General features: G+C 44.8%; 1 pseudogene; it reads left to right on the top strand.

Annotated features, from left to right (window-relative positions):
- Window positions 1-3,300: 3,300 nt before the first annotated feature.
- LOC142588746 (isocitrate dehydrogenase [NADP], mitochondrial pseudogene) lies at window positions 3,301-6,375 on the top strand (annotated as a pseudogene).
- Window positions 6,376-22,262: the final 15,887 nt, after the last annotated feature.

Genomic DNA, 22,262 nt, shown 5'->3' with positions numbered 1-22,262 from the left:
ATCAACTGAAGGGGCTACTGAGACGAAAAAAAAGAAGACATAACTCATCTGCGCATGCTCTGGAATGGTATGCATATGCTCTAGAATGGTGGATCGCCTGCTAATCTTTCCCCACATTGCCAAGGTCGTAACTGCACGCCAGAGGTAGATGAAAGCGCGATATTGTACAGACACAAGAATGAAGATACACGTCTTATGGTAGAGGCATGGTATATCTATAATGGTGGAAGTGCGTGCGTAAGTAAACCTTCAATTACTTCACACAAGGAAGAGAATAAGTGCCCTAATAGCTATCTCTCACGTAGACCAGCACATGTACCCGACTGACACGTGGTGATGTCATTCCAGAGCATGCCCAGATGAGTTTTGTGTCTTGTTTCTTTTTGCACCGCAGTGCTCTCTTCACTTGATAGTCGGCGTTCGTCTTGTCCACTTCTCTTGCGTCCTGTCTGCACGCCTTACCCTTTTTGCATAATAAATCCTTACCAACTAGCTGAGCTTTCTGTCGTTTTAAATTAATTAAATTCGGGAATTTTAAGTGCCAAAGGGAGAATCTGATCTTGAGGCACGCCATAGTGGGGAACACCGGATTAATTTTTACCAAATCATGCTGCACGGTACATGGGTAGTTTTGCATTTCACCTCCATCAAAATGCGGTTGTTTTATCCTGTGACCTCTTGCTCAGCGGCGCTGTGCGAATGCCCCTAAGCAACTACGGCACGAAAGCACTAAAGAGAAAAATTATTTTAGATGTATCTGTAAACGACCTTCCTACAATTCAAGAGATTCACTCGTACCGTTACAAGAGGCTGAGTAAACTGTAAAAGCAGCAAGAGGAAATATTGGTGGCAGTGCAGCCTTGAAGTAACCACACCAGCTTGCAGTGGCGTCATGGATTTTGGTGGTGTCTTTTCAGGTGTAGCAATTTTTTTACAAATAAAGGTATTCTTCATCCTATTCCAAAAAGCCAAAAACCCAAAATAACAAGCGTTAGAAACTTTTACAAAACCAATACAGCACAAGTTTGAAAAAAAAATACTTCGAATCTACGATGTGGCCATGAGGTGCCAGCACGAAGATTTTGAGGCGATACTCAGAAAATTGAACTTTGAGCTTCATTTTCTCTAACAATAAACCAAGTACAAAGAAGTTAAAAGAATTAGACATTCAAAACGATGCTTTCTTAATTTGAATTGATTTAGGGTGTCATTAGTGCACCCTTGACACAAAACAAGGAATGCACTTGGCTGCGTAATAGGATAACATGCATAACTGGTTCTCAATAAAGTAGGATGGTCAGCATAGCAAAGGGAATGCACTGGCTGCTCCCGAGTGGAGCACTGCCACCTCCCCTCAACCTCCAAATTTCCAGTTATTTTATGAGCAGTGATGCAATTTTTGCATCTTAAAGATGCATAATGCCAAGGAGATTCATGCCATGCTGGCTACAGTATGTGGTGACCGGCACTGCACACCGTCCAGTTCGGCATCAATCTTTTTGGAATTTGGACATTGAAATGCAGAAAGCCCCGATCACTGCTCGTTCTTCAGTCAACTTTCTCAATGGGTGCTGCCGCTTTGGTTTGATACCCCTAGCAGTGCCCTGCTGCATGACATAGGTCATAATACCTTCATTCTGGTAAACTAGAAAGATGTGCACTCATGTAGACCACTAATGTCCCCACCAAGTTTCTGAATGCCCCTCTTATATCAGGCATATAGACTTAAAAGGCACATTCTGCATTTAATATGTTCACAAGTGACACTGAAATTCACTCCCAGTCCTGGTGCAGTTGCACAGTCTTTCAGCTGAGTGCTTAAAGGCACCATGTCTGTTACTGAAAGCACTCTGCACCAATTGATCACTGGAGCAAATGCTTTGCAGTTGCATCAGCCATGTTGTTTTTTTCTGCTTCCTGCAATGCATTTTCATGGCATCACTGTATTTGATTATGGTGACGCTACAGAATGGATGGCCAAAGAATTCACCTTTAGCGTCCCAGCTGGGGCGTCTCCCAGCTCATTTGATTCTGAAAAAAAGATGTCAGTATTAAAACGTTAAGCCACGATGCAGCAAAATCAAGAATCAAAAGAGCTACATGAACCATTATGGCTGACATAAATGGACGGATACAAATGTCAAGTCATTGAAAACACTAAAGTGTGGCTGCTCCTGCCAATGGCAGCGTGAGCTTGTCAAATAATTTGTTTCGCATTCCTCTACTTATAATAAAAATTATTTCCGCTCATCTACTTAAATGTTATGCCCACATCTTAAAGGCTGCTCCTTCATGTAAAAACACAGTGTTACATTGTTTTACTCTCCGTCTACCTGATGCTACTGAAGTTCTGCTTACTCTCAAAGAAGGTATCTCAAAGAACTGCTCTATCGACAAAGCATTATTCCAAGCTTGTGGCAAAGCGTCGTCATTTAGTTCACAACGATGCGCTCCCCTTTCAATCTGTTCTCTCTATAGTGCTCGGATTAAAGGCAAAAATAACTTCTCGACGTAACTAATTACTTCTATGGTCATAAGAAACTTTGCTAATTATTGATGTTTATGTTGCCCATAACGTATACATGGCGCCTCGAACCACAGTGGGATGACAAGGCAGATATGCCAGCTATATCGTTCCTTTACTAATTTTAAGACTTTGTTAAATCAACCAGGTACATAAGTGCGAAATGCTGCAATTTCACGAAATCAAATTATTTTGAATGTTCTATCCTAGTAAAGTAGGACCTGGAGTGACGTGAAATCTGCCTTTCCGTGAATGCAAAGAGCGCCTACGCGAAGCCGTTTGCGCGGAGCACTCCATGGCTTCGAACGGAGAAGATGAAAAAAGAAAGTTGAATTCATGCGAATTCGTGGAAAACAAAACACAAGCGTTTGACAAGCCGTATAACTCGATGATTTCGCAGCACTCGGTGGCACCACCCCTATTGTAAATCACGTATCGGATAGAATCGCATGTACACCCTTGAAATTCTTTATTTTTATTGCGCGATAGCCTCCTCTGTGTTTTCTGATCGCGCGAACGTCGGCCGCACGGCGTGTCACCGGCCTTGAAGCAACGCGTGGTCACTCAATCCTGAAGCGAACAGCGCAATAGAACACATTTTCGCCGATCCCACCGCCCCTCGCTGCTACAAGCCCGCTCACACGCCATGTACTAGACAGCGTGGCACAAACGAATTATGTTCGAATACAGTCGAGATCGGATGGTATCATGGCGCAATGTTTTGCGTTCATTAATAAAGCTAACTCAATCGGTGCTCGATCACTGTATCAGAAATCATGGGGTACAACACGCCCTGTTTTAGCTGGTACCACATAGCTGCTTTACGTCACCACAAGCGGAGTGTAAAGTTAAACCAGGACAAAACTCCATGTTAATACCACAAATATAGTGCTGTACATCTAATTTGCGCAACGGAAGGATAGTACTAGAAATGAAAACTAGGAAACAGGCGCGCGGAACACACGCACAGGCGCTGAACTCATTTCCGCGCTTCCGTTCATCGCGTCGCAATAGACGAACAAGAGGAATTCGAAACACTCACCTTTGATGTGGCTGAGTCGGAGGTGATCATGGCGATCTTCGAGGCAACAAGGCCATAAAAAGCGACCAACACGCAGGAATATTCCAAAGAAGTCGCAGCGAAGCACACAAAGAACGCAGAAAACGCAGGAACCTCTTGAGCAAACGGTGGGCACGAACTCCCGGAATGCGCCAAGCATCAACAGTAGAGATGAATCGCTCTGGAGCGAGCCGGATCTTTTGAGCCGCTCTTCTAAAGGAGCGACTGAGCCGTGGGTCAGTAAAAGTGAGCCACGGTTCTTTTGGAGAGCGGGTTCAGTGAGCCGTAATGTGCCCTGCCGTACCGTTCCGTCAGAGCCGGGTGTTTGGCCGGGTGCGATTTGCGCGACATCTATTAGGAGTGCGAGAAAGCTGGTTGAGTGAACCGGTCGGCACGGCTCACTGAACGAGAGAGAAGCGGCTCTCCAAAAGAGCCTCTCACGACTCCCACCGATCGTCCATCGTGAGGTGGTGCAACATTTCGAAGGTATTAGTAAAAATACCTATAAGACGGTTATTCTACTAATGCACATATGGTTTTTTCAAAGCCAAATAACTAGACTCTATAGCAGAGGTTACAGTGTAACCTGTATTATGAAGTCTAGTTCTTTAAAGGAGTGGCTCAAAAGACCCGGCTCGCTCCTGAGTGACCCAATCACCGTTACAGATTTAAGTGAGCCGGTGAGCCACTCAAAGGAGCCGGCTCATTTCAGTGAGCGGAGCCGTTCTGAGCCGCTCACTGAAGTGAGCCGTTTTGCCGATTTCTAATCAACAGCGCAAATGCGCAATCATATAAGTGCACTCATACAAATACACGCTTATGTTATCATAAATAGTAACATTTGATAACAAAATTCGTAATATCATGTTATTGCTGAACAATTGCGGCGATTTGCAAATGTATGAGTCTTCTGCTTGGCTTCTTTGATGAACTACTTTCTTTAGCGCAGTAACGCAGTGCACCGGCCCGAGCTAATGGAGTGTGCAGGAGTAGGCGCCAAATTCAAACGTCGCAAGCGCCGCCCCAATGTGTACGCGCACAATTCTCGTCGTTTGGATTAAAAAAATAAAAGTAATGCATGCCGCAACCATGCGAACTGAACTATTGACCAGAAAAGTACCAACAAAAGTAACAACAGAAAAGTAACAACAATTTTATTCAGACTCTTTCCTGGCATGCAGGTCACTCCATATTCCGAGGTACTGGCCAAATTCGGTACCATTAACCTGTAATAATTGGGCAACATGTACCATTAAACGACGTGTCCCCAAACAGCATGATCATGGTCATAGATATGTGCAACAGCGCGGTCCCTAGGCGACAACCACGACCGGAATAAGTGCAATAAAACGTTGCTCTCTTGTGTAGAAGGTGCCTTCTGAGCTTCGAATTCTATTGCGGAGCGTCTGAGCCTGTACGTTTTGTGACTGGATCGGGCGCTCGTTTAAGGCTCCACTTCGCTTGCCCCACCCCCCGCCCACCTCTCCGTGTTTAAAGTACTCACAATTTTTTTAGCGGAATGCATTGCTGTTCATAACAACTATATAGATAGGTGTTGTGACGAAATAAGATTAGCAGGCCTACACAAGACAGGATGGGGAAGGAGGTCACTGGGAGTGGCAGTCTTGCAGTGGAGGTAAACTAGACCGATTATGACGTAGACGACGATGATGATGCATGCTGTCTCAAGCGTTCTCGCACGGCGGAAAATGCTGTATAGAAAACTGTGAACTGAAAGAGCAATGCGTTCTACGACACAGATTTCGTATTTCTCAAAACTGGTTCTACATGCGAAATTTCTAGGAGAAAGTTATGCTCTGGGTGCTGGCTGACTTTAATTCAGCCTCAAGAACATGCTCCTAGAGAAAATATTCAGATGCCAACTAGTGGATATTGCTCATTGTTTATCATGTTATTCCCACGTTTTAAAACATAAGCCTATTGATGGAGCAACAAAGACAACACACTGTTTACCATGTATTTACAGCAGCAGCTCCGCCAGAGACCAAGTGGCAAGCAAAAAGAGTCGCACGTCAACTTCCTGTCCACCGGTCTTCTGCTCGGGCTTTCTCTTAAGCGTCTGTTGCTTCGCAGCAATATACTCCTCTAACAAATACTGATGATTGCTTTTCGTTGTAGTGCACCCCATTTCTCGTTATTTTCAAATACCAGTTTCACGCAGGACCCTATTTTCTCAAGAATATCGGGGTGGCCTGGCGCTTGCTCATGCGTTAGTTGGAAAGGAGCGCTTCCCGTCAGAATGATGATCAGTAAAGTGTCGAGTGCGAAGTTCTAATAAAAGTCTTACTTAAAGTTTCTTTTCTTTTCTCCAACCCCTTCAAGGTCGTTGCGGATGGAAGGCGGCTTCGTGTGGGCCTGCAAGAACTACGACGGCGTCATCCAGTCCGGGTACGTGGCCCAGGGATTCGGCTCCCTCGGCCTCATGACGAGCGTGCTCCTCTGCCCCGACGGCAAGACGCTGATCGCGGACGTCGCCCACGGCACCGTGACGAAGCACTTTCGCCGCTACAAGGCCGGCTTCGAGACGTCCACCAATTCGATGGCCACCATCTTCACCTGGACGAAGGGGATACGGCACAGGGGCAAGCTGGACGGCGACGCCAAGCTGTTCGGCTTCGCCAGGACCCTCGAGAGGGTGGTCGTCGACCTCGTCGAGTCGGGCTACATGACCAAGCCTTATGAACGTCCAGACTTCGTAGAGCTTTGGTGCTCGAACCGCTGTCTGTATGCAAGAGGTCGTGGTGTAATTGCGGCAGGACGACCTGGCTAGACAAGTGTGCTAGAAAACGGAGCATCGTGCGGTGTAGGAGGTCGTGTTGCTCTGCGAAGATCCGTAAGCGGCAAAGTGTTACATGCTTCATGAGCTTGCCTAGACAGGAGGCGAGTAAAACGGGGCGAAGGTTCCCTAGGTTCAGTTTCTCGCCCGGGTTTGGTACGAACACCACCCGTACGTGTTTCCACTCGGGAGGTAAACGGCTGGAGCACCAGCACTCGTTCATGTATTCGGTTATCGCTCCAACCGACTTCGTGTCGAGGTTACGCAGCGCCTATTTCGTAGCCCCTTCGGGGCCCGGAGCTGACGTCGTGCGCAGCTCGTGCAGCGCAGGCATCTGCCTCCGAAATATCGGCATCCAGCTGTTCATCGGGAGCCCCGACGTAGCGTCGCTCTGTGTCGAGGTGTTAATGTACCGCCTGGCGATTTCCGCAAGCAGCTCGGCGTCGGTGCCTGGTTATCGGTGTATTAGTTGCATCGGCTGCTTCCGTGCCACCGACGTGGTATTGCCGGGATCCAGTAGGTATCGCAGCTGGTGCCATGTCTTCTTGCAGCGCAGCTGGCCGTTGACGCTGTTGCAGATCTGGGCCCACTGCTGACGTTCCAACGTATAGTTCTGAGCCTCTATCCAGTTCGAGCTTCGTTATGCGCCGTCGCAGCTTGCTGTTTTGACGTTGGCGCTGCCACCTGCGCGTGAAGCCTTCGTGCACTTCCCAGGCGGGATTTCGTCGATGGCTGCTCCTGAGGGGCCAAAATTTCGTATGTCGTGGAAGCCACGTCGCGGCGCAGCGACCTGATTCATTCGTTGAGATAACATATGGAGTCGGGTGCTGTTTCTTCGCGTAGCTAAGGGAATGTGTCCCACTTCGAGTGAAACGAGCTGTGGAACCTTCACAATGGTTGGTAGTACTAAACACGTGCGCTGCTAGGGCACTTAAGATAGAGTGCTGAGCGAGTTGGCATGTAGCTTGCGAAGTGCTCAGTATTGGACAAAAGACGAAGTAGCTACACATTAGACAGGCGATGCCCAGCGCATCTCCTTATTATATTATTGAATCAGTGAACCCCTAAAACTCTCCCAAATCCATTCCCACGATGACCAAGCAGTTGCAGTCTTTTCTTCTATCCTCAACAGTGTCGCGTACCTACTATGGGAGATTGGCCAAGAATCAGGCGGTTTTCCGTAAACTTAGAAGTAACGCGGAACTATATTTGAATAGGGGAGCGTGGGACGATCGAATTGTAATTTAGAAGTGTAATAAAAAATTGTTAAGAATTTTGATAAAATAAGTTAACGTAAAGAAATGAAATAATAGAAATAATTGATAGTTTCTTAGAAATTCAGCAAGGCACTGTTTTTGTCTCTGTAGAAAAATTGTAAACTGCAAGAAAAGCATCCCTATGGCTGGATCCCAGTGAAGTCGCCGCAAAAGAAAGAATGGTTGTCGAGGTTAGCGATAGCCCATGTTTGGTAAATGAGTATTCTGATAGTTGTCTTTGTCTTAGAAAGCGGCGGCACGAGAGAAAATAATGTTCGATAGTTTCAGGTGCACTGCAAAAAGAACATAGAGTGGACATTGCGAGACCAGACGTGTGTACGTAAAAATTTAGAGGAGGTATACGTCATCTCAATTTTGTAAAGGAAACTTCGAATTGCGTTAAAGGACACCAATTATTATTCCTTGGGAAGAGAAGATGGTGGAATTCAGAAGACGTTGTTTGCATGGATGTTGCAGAGTTTTGAGATATAGCAAATTTCTGTACCTAGCGGCGGTGACATAAGCTGATGTCGGCAAAAGAGATAGGATAGGGCTGTTGAGGAATGCTCGTGCGAGCAATTCAGCCATTGCATTTAACTGCAACCCATGATGTCCCGGTACCCAAAACAAACGTACTTTCCGTAAGTACGGAGGCACCATCGAACGAAATGTTGTATGATTTCTTGAATTTAAAGATGCAGTTAGTGCTGTACATACAGATAACGACTCGGTTACAATAACAGCTAATGGGTTATTTTGGGGGAGTATTCGTAACGATAATATAATTGCTAATAATTCTGCCCGAAATATAGGTGTGAAGTCGGGAAGGCAAAGCGAGTAAGAGCATTGAAGAGATTCAGAGATCCCCACTGCTTCCTTCTCATTGCACACAGAAGCGTCAGTAGCTATTACATTGTCAGTGGTTAGCTGGTGTAGGTGGCCGTGTAAGATATTTATTAAATCGCCCTTTAGTAATATTTTAGTATGATTTCGAAATATATCCTCGGTCTCGAGGTCTGCAGTCACTGAACAAGTCAAGTTGGAAAAAAGAAAAAAAGTAAAAGAGAGACGTTTCGAAGGTCGTACTGCCTATATGGTCTACATCGGCTCGTGCTGAAAATAGGACACCAAGCAAAACCGATAGCCTTTGAAGTGATTCCACCGCATAATAAATTTATTCTAAGATGACGGTTGTGGAGTGAGTGCTCTCTATGCAAAATATATTTGCATGTGTATTGAGGTACTTGCAGCAAAAGCTCCATCGCCTATTACTCTAACGTAAAAAAAAGAACACAGAAAGACTTATATTTCTTTTCGTCGAGTAACTACACCATGGTAGTATTGACCTTACTATCAATACTACCAGGATCGAAATGCACAGCCGGTGCACTTAGATCCGTTACGTCAAGCTACCTTGGCCGACTGCCACAGAAATGGAGACGGTCCCGAGTACGCCACAGTGAATTTGACGTCACCGCATTCGTCACGTCTCGTTTGGAAATGCTGGTCCAACTAGCATGATGTCATAAAGCAGTGTCCACAAGCGTGATAGCTAGGAGGCGCTGGTAATGCCCGGTGGGTGAGACAATCGGCTTCTGAGAGTATTGGGTCTTGAGTTATAGCGATTACCGAGGTGAAGTTATAACGCAGGCGAGAGTTTCCGCATACAAGGAATTTGCGGAAAGGACAGGCTTCCGAGGGCGAGAGTGCGAGGGCGCCGCTGCTTAGCTGCGACGCCCTCTCCCCTCACGCAACACCTGGCGAGGCAGCAATGGTTGCCTTTCGCCCACTCTGCTCCGTCGAGGCAGGCACGTGACGTGGCGTCGTAGCCAATGGGAATTTAGACGTCGTTTCGCTGCTACAGACGCCGGCTTTTTCATTCAATCGCACATTCAGTGCCGTCGCGTCAAAACCGTATTTTGTTCAAAAAGCGCTGCTTTAAGCAATTGCAAATGTAGGGGATTTTCCCCGACGCTTCAAGATGTAGTCCAGCAGTTTCATACCGGATCTCTACGTACTATACCTTGCGGTGTCCTGGCGAGAGGGAGCCAGCCCGCTGAAGGCGCGAGTCGAAGTCAATAAATAAGAGAAGGAAGGGAGTGCGCTATGGTACACTCACAGAATGTTAAGCTGGCCTCGGCAGTCTTTAGTTCAGGAACACTCAGACTTGATTGTTCGAATGTTCTGTAGTCCAGGTGGATGCGAGGCTGAAGTGTGTTTGCACTCTCCATGGAAACACAGCCTGGTCTTAACTGTAGTCTTGGGTGCAGAAATGCCACCTTCAAGCGGCTGGTGTGCATTCAGCTCAGGCTGTGCCGCAGTGGTTTTGTCGAAATTGTCTGAGAACCAGAAATACTGGGTGGCCGGAATAACTCTTCTCAGTTCAATTGCGTTGAGGCTTGATCGCTCACCACCCTGCTTCCCCTATGATGCATAGAAGGTGGCTTGGTGGCCACAATATTATGTTGTAGCAGACTAATACATCAAGTTGAAAAGAAAAGGAAGCAAAGCGAGGAATGAAGAGGATGAAGCAGAAGCTTCCTCATGTTTAGTGCTTTAATTATAAAGACATCATCCTCCCCATCATCTTACACCAAATCACGTTGTTAGTTCGTTGCTACAATTGCGTACTCTGAAAAATAATGTTAAAGATCGTCAGCGCTCTACTGAGGATAACCTTCAACTATGCATAGATCTCAGTGCTTGCTAATTTTTGGCCAAACTGCTACTTCTGCGCAACTGCTTCCCGCTAAGTGTTTGGGTCACGTGAGCACGCGCCTTATAAAAGGGCGACAAAGAAGAAGACGCCAGCGGAGGTTTGTGACGGTGCGCTTCGTGTCTCCTGTTAGGCTCCAAATCAAAGCTTCGTGTTTCTGGTATATTGTGAATCGTGACTGCAACACTGCAACCGCCGTGTCTGCTTCTGCTGCTGCTCTTGAGCTTCCTGCGGTCTTGGTGGTCCTTAGTGGTCCTTGGACCCTTAGTGGTCGGCCCTCTCTCCTCTGCCTTCCGGCCTCGTCAAGAAACCCACGTCATGGGTGAGTGTTAGTGACATTCATTACGACGCACATATCTAGCAAATGCAAGGTATTGTCAACCCTTAAACTTTTCGCTGATTGTTCGGCCTGTAGGAGTTTGTTATGGCTGACCTATGCTATCTGCTTCGTGTTCGGGGCGGATGGCTGGCATACCACCAGTAACAACACCGAGATAACACCGGGTATCTCACGCGCTTGCAGCTCCAACGTCGCACAATTGGACTGGCTTTTCGTGAACATCTTTTATTTCAAAATTGTTTATCTAGAGACACCACTAAGTGTGCGGCTGTATTTTTCTGGCTGTTATTCAGGGCTAAAACGTTGAATACTATTCTGCTGTCATCTTTCAGCGCACCTCAGGCGAAATTTAGTCTCCTTGCCCTCCTACTGGAAAAGTCGCCTATTGTGGCGATTCAAAGCCATATTTAGCCGCTTAAGCTGTCCTGTGCCACGTCTATCACTTCTCCCAGCAGAATAATCAGCATATTTACACGGCTAGACATAAATTGCCTGTGCAGTTCGGGACGTATTATGGCTTCAAGCGAAGTAGTGTGTAGGGCTCTGTAGGATTTTCCCCTACCTCTCCATAAGTTCTCTTAAGGTGTCTAGAAAGAAGTTCACAATGTCACACAACTCCTGGTTGCTGTGTCATCAAATGCGTGGGCGGGGTGATAGCGATACTGGAGCACAATATCTTCACTTAAATCGGTTCTCATTTGAAGGAGACACCAAGGATGCTGAAACCATAGCGGCGTTTTTGACCCACCTTGAACGTCGAGGTGACCGCGGTGCGTAGTAATTCAGTAACCATCTGTCGTAGGCACATATACTGTTTATGCCTCATGCAAAAAAAGTATCATTGGATTTAAATCGAACGAACGCTCAACGTAAGGAACATCAGAGTAACGTACCATCGTAATGGTTCATGAAGGGCCATGCGAGTAGGATAATGTTCGTGTGAATCTTGATACATAAATCAGTGCATGATACGAAGCCATGATGCTATGGGATCAGTCACTCAGGTGTTGCATGAGCATCTCTGCGTTTTAATGCGATTAACATTCCCTGCCTATTTAAGGTGTTTTGAATCTATCTATCTATCTATCTATCTATCTATCTATCTATCTATCTATCTATCTATCTATCTATCTATCTATCTATCTATCTATCTATCTATCTATCTATCTGTCTGTCTGTCTGTCTGTCTGTCTGTCTGTCTGTCTGTCTGTCTGTCTGTCTGTCTGTCTGTCTGTCTGTCTGTCTGTCTGTCTGTCTGTCTGTCTGTCTGTCTGTCTGTCTGTCTGTCTATCTATCTATCTATCTATCTATCTATCTATCTATCTATCTATCTATCTATCTATCTATCTATCTATCTATCTATCTATCTATCTATCTATCTATCTATCTATCTATCTATCTATCTATCTATCTATCTATCTATCTATCTATCTATCTATCTATCTATCTATCTATCTATCTATCTATCTATCTATCTATCTGTCTGTCTGTCTGTCTGTCTGTCTGTCTGTCTGTCTGTCTGTCTGTCTGTCTGTCTGTCTGTCTGTCTGTCTGTCTGTCTGTCTGTCTGTCTGTCTGTCTGTCTGTCTGTCTGTCTGTCTGTCTGTCTGTCTGTCTGTCTGTCTGTCTGTCTGTCTGTCTGTCTAGCCTAGCCTAGCCTAGCCTAGCCTAGCCTAGCCTAGCCTCGCCTAGCCTAGCCTCTTACACCGACAAAGTGGAATGGGTTGTCGAACAGCTTGGACGACTACGTATGAGCTGTTTCTCCTGATGTCATCGTGGTCGTTCCATCGTCGTTATTCCAGATTGGCCATCCGAATCTCGTCGTGCTGCCGTCCTCGCATGATCATCGTCATACAGTCGTCGTCACGCGTTCGTTGTCATACCATCGGCATGATGCCGTCGCGGCCATTCCATCTTCGCCATTTTGATTTTGTCGTCCGATTTTTCACGCAGTCGGCGGCAACTCGTCGTCACTACACTTGCTTCGATGTAGCACAGCCTTCGTCTTCACGCTGTCGTTAGAGTATCGTCGTGACTTCATAAAAGCGAGCGTGTTCGTTATGCCGTCGTCGTCATGTCGCTTTCATCGATCCATCGACGTCAATTCTTCATTATAGATTACTCATGCTGTCGACATTTAATTGTGATTATGCCGTCTTTGCCATGCCATCGTACTCGGAAATGCGCCATCATGCACACATTGTAGTACAGTTGTCCTCGGGCCATCGTAGTCATATTATCATCGTCATGCAGGGTGCGTCATACCATCGTCATCCTGCCATCATCGTCATGCACCTGCTGTCGTGCCGTTGACGTGATGGCGTCGTCTCGCTGTCGTCGTTATACAATCATCATCATTTTAGAATCGCCACCTCATCGTCATGCCGCCGTTGTCATATCACCTTTGTATATCTGTCAAAGTCATTCATACTTCGTCTTTCCGTCGTTCACCCTACGCCGTCGTGATGGTGCCATGCTCGTGAGTGGTCTTAGCGAATGAGTGCCATAGTAAAGTGGAACGATGCTGGAGCCGGCATACGTCGCATATAACCTAAGCAACGCTACTCTCAGGACGGCCACTACCGATTTTAAGTGAACGTGACTTTGCTTATACGATTTGTCACTAAATTGTGTATATAATAGTGCTCACACAATTTGTTACTGTAAGCTTTACCACAAACTGTTTGTAAGCATTTCGCAAAAGTTGATATTTATATCAAGGTGTTCTTTGCTGCTTAGTCATTAGAACATTTGACTGAATGGTGCCGCAGCTAGCCTTTCTCGCGATAACTAAAAAATAATTGGAAAGGTTGAACGTCCTAGAAACTGCAAAATTGGTTATGGGGGATGGCTTAGTGCAAGGCAGCGGATGGCGTTTCTACCTTCTTCTCTTCTTGCAGAAACGTGGGAGTCAAGTATGTTCCCATCTGGCGAAATGTCCGGGCTGGAGTCCGACGCGTCATGTAAGTGAATCCATGATTTCTGCACTGCGTACCAGCTGTTTAATTTCGCTGCCAATTTGCATCTTTGAAACCTTCCCAATTCCTCTCTCTTTTCTTTCTGTGCAGTTGTAGCAACCCAGCAAGGTAAGGGGGCGGGTTGAAATTGCAGGCCAGTGGACATCCACAGCAGTTGAAAGTGTAGCACGCTATGCGTGTGCGCTTTGCGAGGAAGTGGGCGCTGTCCGTGTATCGCTCTTCTGTCTTATGCTTGTTGAATGCATTCTACGCTTCTCACTTTCATCTGCAGCGATTAGAGTCACAAGAGTTCCTATAATGCTATATATACAAAAATATGGCCCCACCGACTATGCTGGTTCGGGTCCGATCGTCCGAATAAGTGTTGCAAGAAAAACAGTCCGTTAAGCGAACAGGTTATGTGGGCTTAGTTTCCCTATCTCAGTTTGAAATTTGCTGAATCAATTGCATATTGCAAATGGCTGTGTTTGTTTCTTTTACCGAATATGTATTCCGTGGCTTTTAGAAATGCATATAGTACAACAAAGCCGGCGTTCGGCTTCTACCTTTTTAACGTCACAGGCTGGCCTACTCCTTGGTTTGTATCCTGGTCTAAGTTAGCGTTGCTACATTTTGTATCATTCGTAATCTCCCTTGCTTCCCGTGATTTTGCTCCAATTCGTGTGTACTGAATGTATGAAACGGACAAATAGATTACAATGCGCGGACAATACCCACAAGGTCTATGAAAAAACAAGGCGAACATATATTTTTCTGGGCTTCTAGATAGTGCTCATTGCTCATATGCAACAAAAATTATGAGGAATATAGTGAAGTTTCGGAATATTTTCCAACAAAAATAGTTTTAATATCCGGAATACGAATGTTGATTCCGAATGCTAGGTATCATTCTGTTCCTAAATTTAGGAAGAGGAACATCGCGAGATTAGGGCTCAAGAAGCATCGTGTACTTCGTCGTTACCCGCAATCAAACGTAGAGAACGTTTACACTGAGCAACTTGTCAATCAGCCAAAATTAGCTTGGCACTTTCCTCGTTACCATTCAGTGCTCACAGTAGAGCAGCAGCTCCTAATATAAAACTCTAATCGAATATCTCGGAAAAGGTCTAATGCTCATTTCTAGAATGCGATGCTCCGATTCAATATGACAGTTTCTATGTCGTGCTGAAAAAATTCGAATGGTCGTACGTCCCGGCAAATAACTCCGTCCATGTGTCGAGTACGAGAGTCATAGCTATTAGTGATTCCTACTTATCGAGTTTTTAGAAAATGTGCACGCAGGCGCCTTGCGCCCGTTAGTGTAACGTCGACGCCACTGGACGTACTCGTAAGTGGAGCTCGACGCTGCATTTTTGATGGCAAAGCGGATAGCATAAACTAACCTTATTGCGCTGCTTGTAAAACTCCCTAACTGCCTTTAACAGCTTTATCGAAAATTCGCTCTTCACTTCTTTTCGCAGAAGACAGAAGGTAAGCAAGCAGTGTTTTTGTATTCTGCTTCCGTGGATTCCACTGCAAATGCGGTCTGTGTAGGCACTTTCAAAGTCCTCTTGAGCGCGCGATAGAGGCACAAAGGTGAAAGCGTTACACTAACCTAGACAAAATGATGTAGTGAGGCAATAAACGTCAAGGTTGGACCATACTTACGCCGTGCTACTGAATTTCCAGGACGACAAATTTTCAAGCCATTATTTCACAAATTGTAGAAAGAAATACATGGGCGCTTCAGTTGATTTCGTGCTTCAATACATAAAACAGCGTTTAATGCATAAAACGTAGGATTTTTACGACAAGCTTGATGGCGAGTAGCTTCAAACTGGCGTCTCTCTGGAAAATCATTCCAAGTGGATACATCTTCCAAACTCACCGGCTAAAATTCGTAAATTACGGTACGTGCCATAAAATAATCAATGCAAAAGATAATTAGCAGATTTATGTTAATTAGTCCACTATGTGTTTCTATTTCTCCTACGACTAATCTGCGCTTCTCTGAATCATCCAGTTCAAGGACTAGAATTCTGTGATCTCCAACAGGATGTCTCGGTGAATGCTCTAAAACTTAAAAACGCGCACCTGGTATATATATATATATATATATATATATATATATATATATATATATATATATATATATATATATATATATATATATATATATATATATATAATCCAATGAAATGCTCTGTAGGTCCGGTGCAAAAGGAGTTGAAGAAACGACGGTGTGCACACCTACGAAAATTGCATCCATCTTTATTATTTTTCAAAACACAGATGAAAGCACGCAGCCGCTTTTATGCGCACGCGCTCGTTAGCATAATCAGCAGTACATGCACGTGCGCACTTGAAAGTATTAAAAGAAAAAAAAGTGCAGCTGGAAATATATCTTAAGCACGATAACTGATATGCATGAAATATCATTAAGGTGTCACGACGATTGCACATGAAATACAGCATAATATCAGTTGCGACGTGGCAAAACTGATTTGGCATGCTTTGTCAATTCTGTACAAGAACATACACATCAATATCTGGCGGAAAGGCACGAAATTTTTCTACGCTCTCGTTGATACCCGATGACACAGTGTTAAATTTATGGACGAGAAAGGATTCTCGTACTTCTCGATCATGGAGCGATTTGACACCTGATCGGATTATGGTTACACCGATAATGTCAAACTTATGGCCTGGCAGTAGAACATGTTTAGATAATGGAAGGTGTGGCAAGCTGTTAACGTGTGCTTTGTGGTTGTTGACTCTGACGCGAAAAGATGTTTCGGTCTGACCGATATACTGCATATGACACACTGAACATTCAAGCGGATAGATGATGCTTGTGCTGTCGCAAGTGAAGTCGCCGTTAGTTTTAACAGAAAAATTGGACGCTGTGCTTCTAGCAGTCTTTGATGTGGTCATTTGTGTACAGACTTTACAACGGGGCTTATTGCAGGGATGACAACCAGCAGGAGCAATCGCTTCAGTCTTGGAAGACGTTACTAGGTCACGCAAATTCCTAAAGCGATGATAGACAACTGTTGGCGATTCCGTGAAAATGTGTTTAAGAGGGTCGCGTTGTGCCCGTAAGTTATAAAGCTTCCTGAGAATGTAGGACACGTTAGGAAAAGATGCAGAGTGTGTTAAGATAACGTTAGTTCATCAAATCGGCGCGGATCGCTTGTCCGTGCAGATGAGTTCTTTCCGGTCGAGACAGTCGGCCCGTTGAAGGGGGTCATAAAGTATTTGTGAAGGGTATTTCTGTACGGTTAATGCGTTACGAAGCTGGTTACAGTTGCGAGTGAATTCGCTACTGTCCGAACAAATTATTTTGAATCGGATAGCTTGGCTGTAGGGAATGCTCGTTTTGCAATGTTTGACATGGCTGCATTTGAAATGCAGATATCGCTGTCGGTCAGTGGGCTTTCTGTAAAGATTTGTCGTTAATATTGCACAGAGATACCGAGACGTCAAGAAAGTTTATTCTGTGTGATGAATAGGAATGGGAAATGGAAATTTCCGGTGCGGCGTTGTTAAAGTCGGTAATCAAGGAAAGTAATACCGCTTCACCATGGTGCCAAATTCAGAAAATGTCATCGATGAAGCGTTTGTAATAGAATGGTTTGAGGTCACGAGTAGCGAGGAAATTCTTTTCTAGCATGCGATGAAAATGTTAGCATAATTGGGACCTATTTTGCGCCCATGGAGGTACCACTGGTTTGAACGTAATGTTCGCGGTCAAATTCTAAGTTGTTGAGTATAAGGATTAGTGTTAGAATTTTGCCATGTGTAGAATCGTCGATTGCTTTGTCATCTACCGTATCGTTATTGCACAGAGTAGAGTTGAATCCCATCTGTATGGGGAATGTCCGTGTACAGGGACGCCACGTCCAGTGTGACTAGAAGAGCATCGCTTGGAACAAGCAAGCCAGCGATATCAGACAGCAAGTGGTTAGTACCTTTGATATAAGAAGAAAATTTAGGAGGAATTGAACTGATAAGGTTATCTACATAGCGGGACAAATTCTCCGTGACGGTACCTATTCCTGAAACTATTGGTCGCCCTGGGTTGTTTTCCTTATGGGTTTTAGGAAGGAGATAAAATCTACCAGCTACCACGGCTACCAGCTACCAATATATCTACCAGCTACCCTTGTCCGTGTTAGCTACCAGCTAACACGGACAAGGGAGGACACAGGACGAGCGCTGGACACAGGACACAGGACAGTGCTCGTCCTGTGTGCTCCTTTATCTGTGTTTTTTGGCGCTGTTTTAAATATGAATGACCCTCAAACAAGCTTCACTGAACCTAACGCGCATAGTTGTTAACGATTATGTGTAATCCGCGACACAGTTAACTAACAAAGAGAAGCAACATTTTGCGACTCATTACTTCACCACCGGAGAGAAGGCATCACTGGATAATTACAGGCAAGATAAAACGCGCGAACTTAACCAGAAGAAATATATGAAGTTAATACGTGACAAGGTCTACCCTAGTGTTAGCACCCCTGCAGATGCAACGACATCGACACATTTGAGCTCCGAAGAAACGGGAATTATAGTCAATATTTCTTGTAGCACATTATCGAGCGAAGAATATAGTGTCGTCTCACGGGGTTTTAAACTTTTATCCCGCAACTTGCGGATACAATAAATTTCAACTGATAAATGATTTACACATTCTTCAAAGAAACTTGAGGTTACGCGAGTACTTCCGCGATCGGTTCCCCTCTAACAAGACATCTGTATTTTCGACTAAGCGGTGGACTTCTCCTTCTCAAAGAGAGAAATGCCTCGATATATACATCAGAGCTCTGCAGCGAGATGTACTTGAAGCATACAAAATGAAATTACCATTCCGTCGAAACCTTAGCCCTAAGGAAAGGGACGCAATTGAAACGTTGGCTAACCGTGACGACATCATCATTAAACCCGCTGATAAAGGTGGTGCAGTCGTCATTATGGCCAAAGCCAGTTACATTAGTGAGGCTCACAGACAACATAATGACCAGTCACAGGCAGGCACCTGAGGCACTACAGCCACCTGAGTTACGACCCGACCGAACAGTTCAAAACCATGGCAAAGGAAACCTTAGACAATCTGGCGAATGAAAACAAGATAGAAAAATCTGTAGTGAAGTGATCAGTCCCCCTTAAGCCTTGTAGCTGGTAGATTTTATCTGCTTCCTAAAACCCATAAGGAAAACAACCCAGGGCGAGCAACAGTTTCAGGAATAGGTACCGTCACGGAGAATTTGTCCCGCTATGTAAATAACCTTATCAGTTCAATTCCTCCTAAATTTTCTTCTTATATCAAAGGTACTAACCACTTGCTGTCTGATATCGCTGGCTTGCTTGTTCCAAGCGATGCTCTTCTAGTCACACTGGACGTGGCGTCGCTGTACACGGACATTCCCCATACAGATGAGATTCAATCTCTACTCTGTGCAATAACGATACGGTAGATGACAAAGCAATCGACGATTCTACCCATGACAAAATTCTAACACTAATCCTTGGACTCAACAACTTTGAATTCGACGGCGAACATTACGTTCAAACCAGTTGTACCTCCATGGGCACAAAAATAGGTCCCAATTATGCTAACATTTTCATTGGCATGCTAGAAAAGAATTTCCTCGCTACTCGTGACCTCAAACCATTCTATTACAAACGCTTCACCGATGACATTTTCTTAATTTGGCACCATGGTGAAGCTGTATTAGTTTCCTTCATTACCGACTTTAAGAACGCCGCACTGTCAATTTCCTTTTCCCATTCCTATTCATCACTCAGTATAAGCTTTCTTGACGTCTCGGTATCTCTGTGCAATGGTAACTTAAGGACAAATCTTTACAGAAAGCCGACTGACCGACAGCGATATCTGCATTTCGAATGCAGCCATGTCAAACAATGCAAAACGAGCATTCCCTACAGCCAAAGCTATCCGATTCAAAAGAATTTGCTCGGACAATAGTGAATTCACTCGCAACTGTAACCAGCTTCGTAACATACAAACTGTACAGAAATACCCTTTACAAATAATTTACGACGCCCTTAAACGGGCCGACTGTCTCGACCGGAAAGAACTCATCTGCACGGACAAGCGATCCGCGCCGATTTGATGAACTAACGTTATCTTAACACACTCTGCATCTTTACCTAACGTGTCCTACATTCTCAGGAAGCTTTATAACTTACTGACAGAAAGCAACCGTCTTAAACAGATTTTCACAGAATCGCCAAGAGTTGTCTATCGTCGCTGCAGGAATCTGCGTGACCTAGTAATCTCTTCCAAGACTAAAACGATTGCTCCTGCTGGTTGTTATCCCTGCAATAAGCCCAGTTGTAAAGTCTGTACACAAATGACCACATCAAAGACTGCTAGAAGCACAGCGTCCAATTTTTCTGTTAAAACTAACGGCGACTTCACTTGCGACAGCACAAGCATCATCTATCGGCTTGAATGTTCAGTGTGTCATATGCAGTATATCGGTCAGACATAAACATCTTTTCGTGTCAGATTCAACAACCACAAAGCACATGTTAACAGCTTGCCACACCTTCCAATATCTAAACTTGTTCTACTGCCAGGCCATACGTTTGGCAATATCAGTGTATCCATAATCCCATCAGGTTTCAAATCGCACCATGATCAAGAAGTACGAGAATCCTTTCTCGTCAATAAATGTAACACTGTGTCATCCGGTATCAACGAGAGCGTAGGAAAAATGTGGTAGCTTTCTGCCATATATTGATGTGTATGTTCTTGTACAGAATTGACAAAGCATGCCAAATCAGTTTTGCCATGTCGCAATTGATATTATTATGTATTTCATGTGCAATCGTCGTGACACCTTAGTGACATTTCATGCATATCATTTATCGTGCTTAAGATATATTTGCTGCTGCACTTTTTTCTTTCTATATTTTCAAGTGTGCACGTGCATGTACTGCTGATTATGCCCACGTGCGCATGCGCATAAAAGCGGCTGCGTACTTGTATCAGTGTTTATTCTGACGAAGGCCATGCCACGGCCCAAACGTTAAACATATTAAAGATGCAATTTTCGTAACTGTGCACCTCCGTTTCAGCAAATATATATATATATATATATATATATATATATATATATATATATATATATATATACGATTGAAGCAATTCGAGACGAGCAAGACGAGCAAGACGTGCTGCCTTGTGTCCCCCTTCTTCGTGTGTTCTTTTATTCGGCGCCGTCTTTGTAATCTCTCTTTGTCTACAGCGCTGGAGAGCTAGACGCATTGGATTAAAGTCTGTTTTTGTCATCCACATGCATAATACAAAATATACCTTAGGTTTGAGCTGCTGAGAAAACCCGAAGTGGTCCCGCAGGCACCCTGCGAGGACCCGTTCAAGTGTCAACGAATATCTGGAGAATTAAAGCTTTCAAACCGATGCTTTAGTGGTAGGTGTAATGTTAGGGCAACTCTGCTAGAACGGTTCGTTCCAGCTATTACGTTACGAGTGGCGCGGAATGGTGACCGCTGAACCTCTTCGCGCGTGCATTCATAGCTCGACGACTCTCTCTCACGCGTGTGTACTACCGTGTTATGGCTCCAATTCCATGGCCTGCTTTGAGTCGCATATACATACGCACCGAAGCTTTATCACTAAGCTCTAAAACGTAGCGGTGGCACGTCACGCTACCGCTTAGTTTACTGTTATTATTTATACGAACTGTTAGGTTCGATGCTGCTAAGCCCGGAGAAAAGGTACTGAGCCCAGAAAGTGATTTTATTTCATCATAGTAGATGGCGCGACAGTATTAGCTTTGGTGATTAATTGATGATGCGGAATGCTCTGGAAGTGAAGGACCCCGTGTCATAGAATTTGAGGTGTCGGCGTCTGCGATGTTGACCGTGAGCGAAAATTGCCCTATATGTTTCAGTATATGTATATGGCACACCTTGCTATATGAGATGCGGTATATACGGCTTATATTGTAGCACCATTCTATCATTACAGTTGTTCATACCTTGCGTTATATTCTTGACAAAGTTATTCCTGGGAGGTTTGAGAATGACAGCCGACAAGCAAATGTCACGAGACAAACATCGACAGCGTATGCTTCTTATGTTAAATCTACTAAGACTTAAATATTAAAAGTTCGAAACAATGACAGAAACCTGAAAATGATGTAATTTCTTGGCACTCTTGTGGCACAACCTTCGGGATCGGCCCATACAAGAGGCTGCATTACTACCAGAAAGCTCGCCTCAGTGCACAGCGTTCGCCGCCAGCGTTTCCCGGTAACCACTACGCTTACATAAGCTGCAGTTGACGGGAACCGCGAGGAGCGGTCAGTGGTCTTTGAATGTTACCGCCTTCCACTCTTAAAGGCGAAGCTTAAGCGTCCTCCAAATTTCTCTTACGGCATGCACCCATCCAATTTTACACAGCACATTAAGCGATAATGGAATGCCCTAGACGCTGATCCCTCGCCTTCTCTACTGTGCTACCAAGGAATGGAGGCGCATGTCGAGTGCGCATAACATACAACCTACCACAGAAACGAAACAGGCGCCACGCTAACCCTAAACCATTTAATAACGCC

Source organism: Dermacentor variabilis, chromosome 7 (genome assembly GCF_050947875.1).
Source record: "Dermacentor variabilis isolate Ectoservices chromosome 7, ASM5094787v1, whole genome shotgun sequence".
NCBI classification, from domain to species: Eukaryota; Metazoa; Arthropoda; class Arachnida; order Ixodida; family Ixodidae; genus Dermacentor; species Dermacentor variabilis.
The sequence above is the reverse complement of the archived record's forward strand: the minus strand, read 5'-3'. Positions and strand labels throughout refer to the sequence as shown.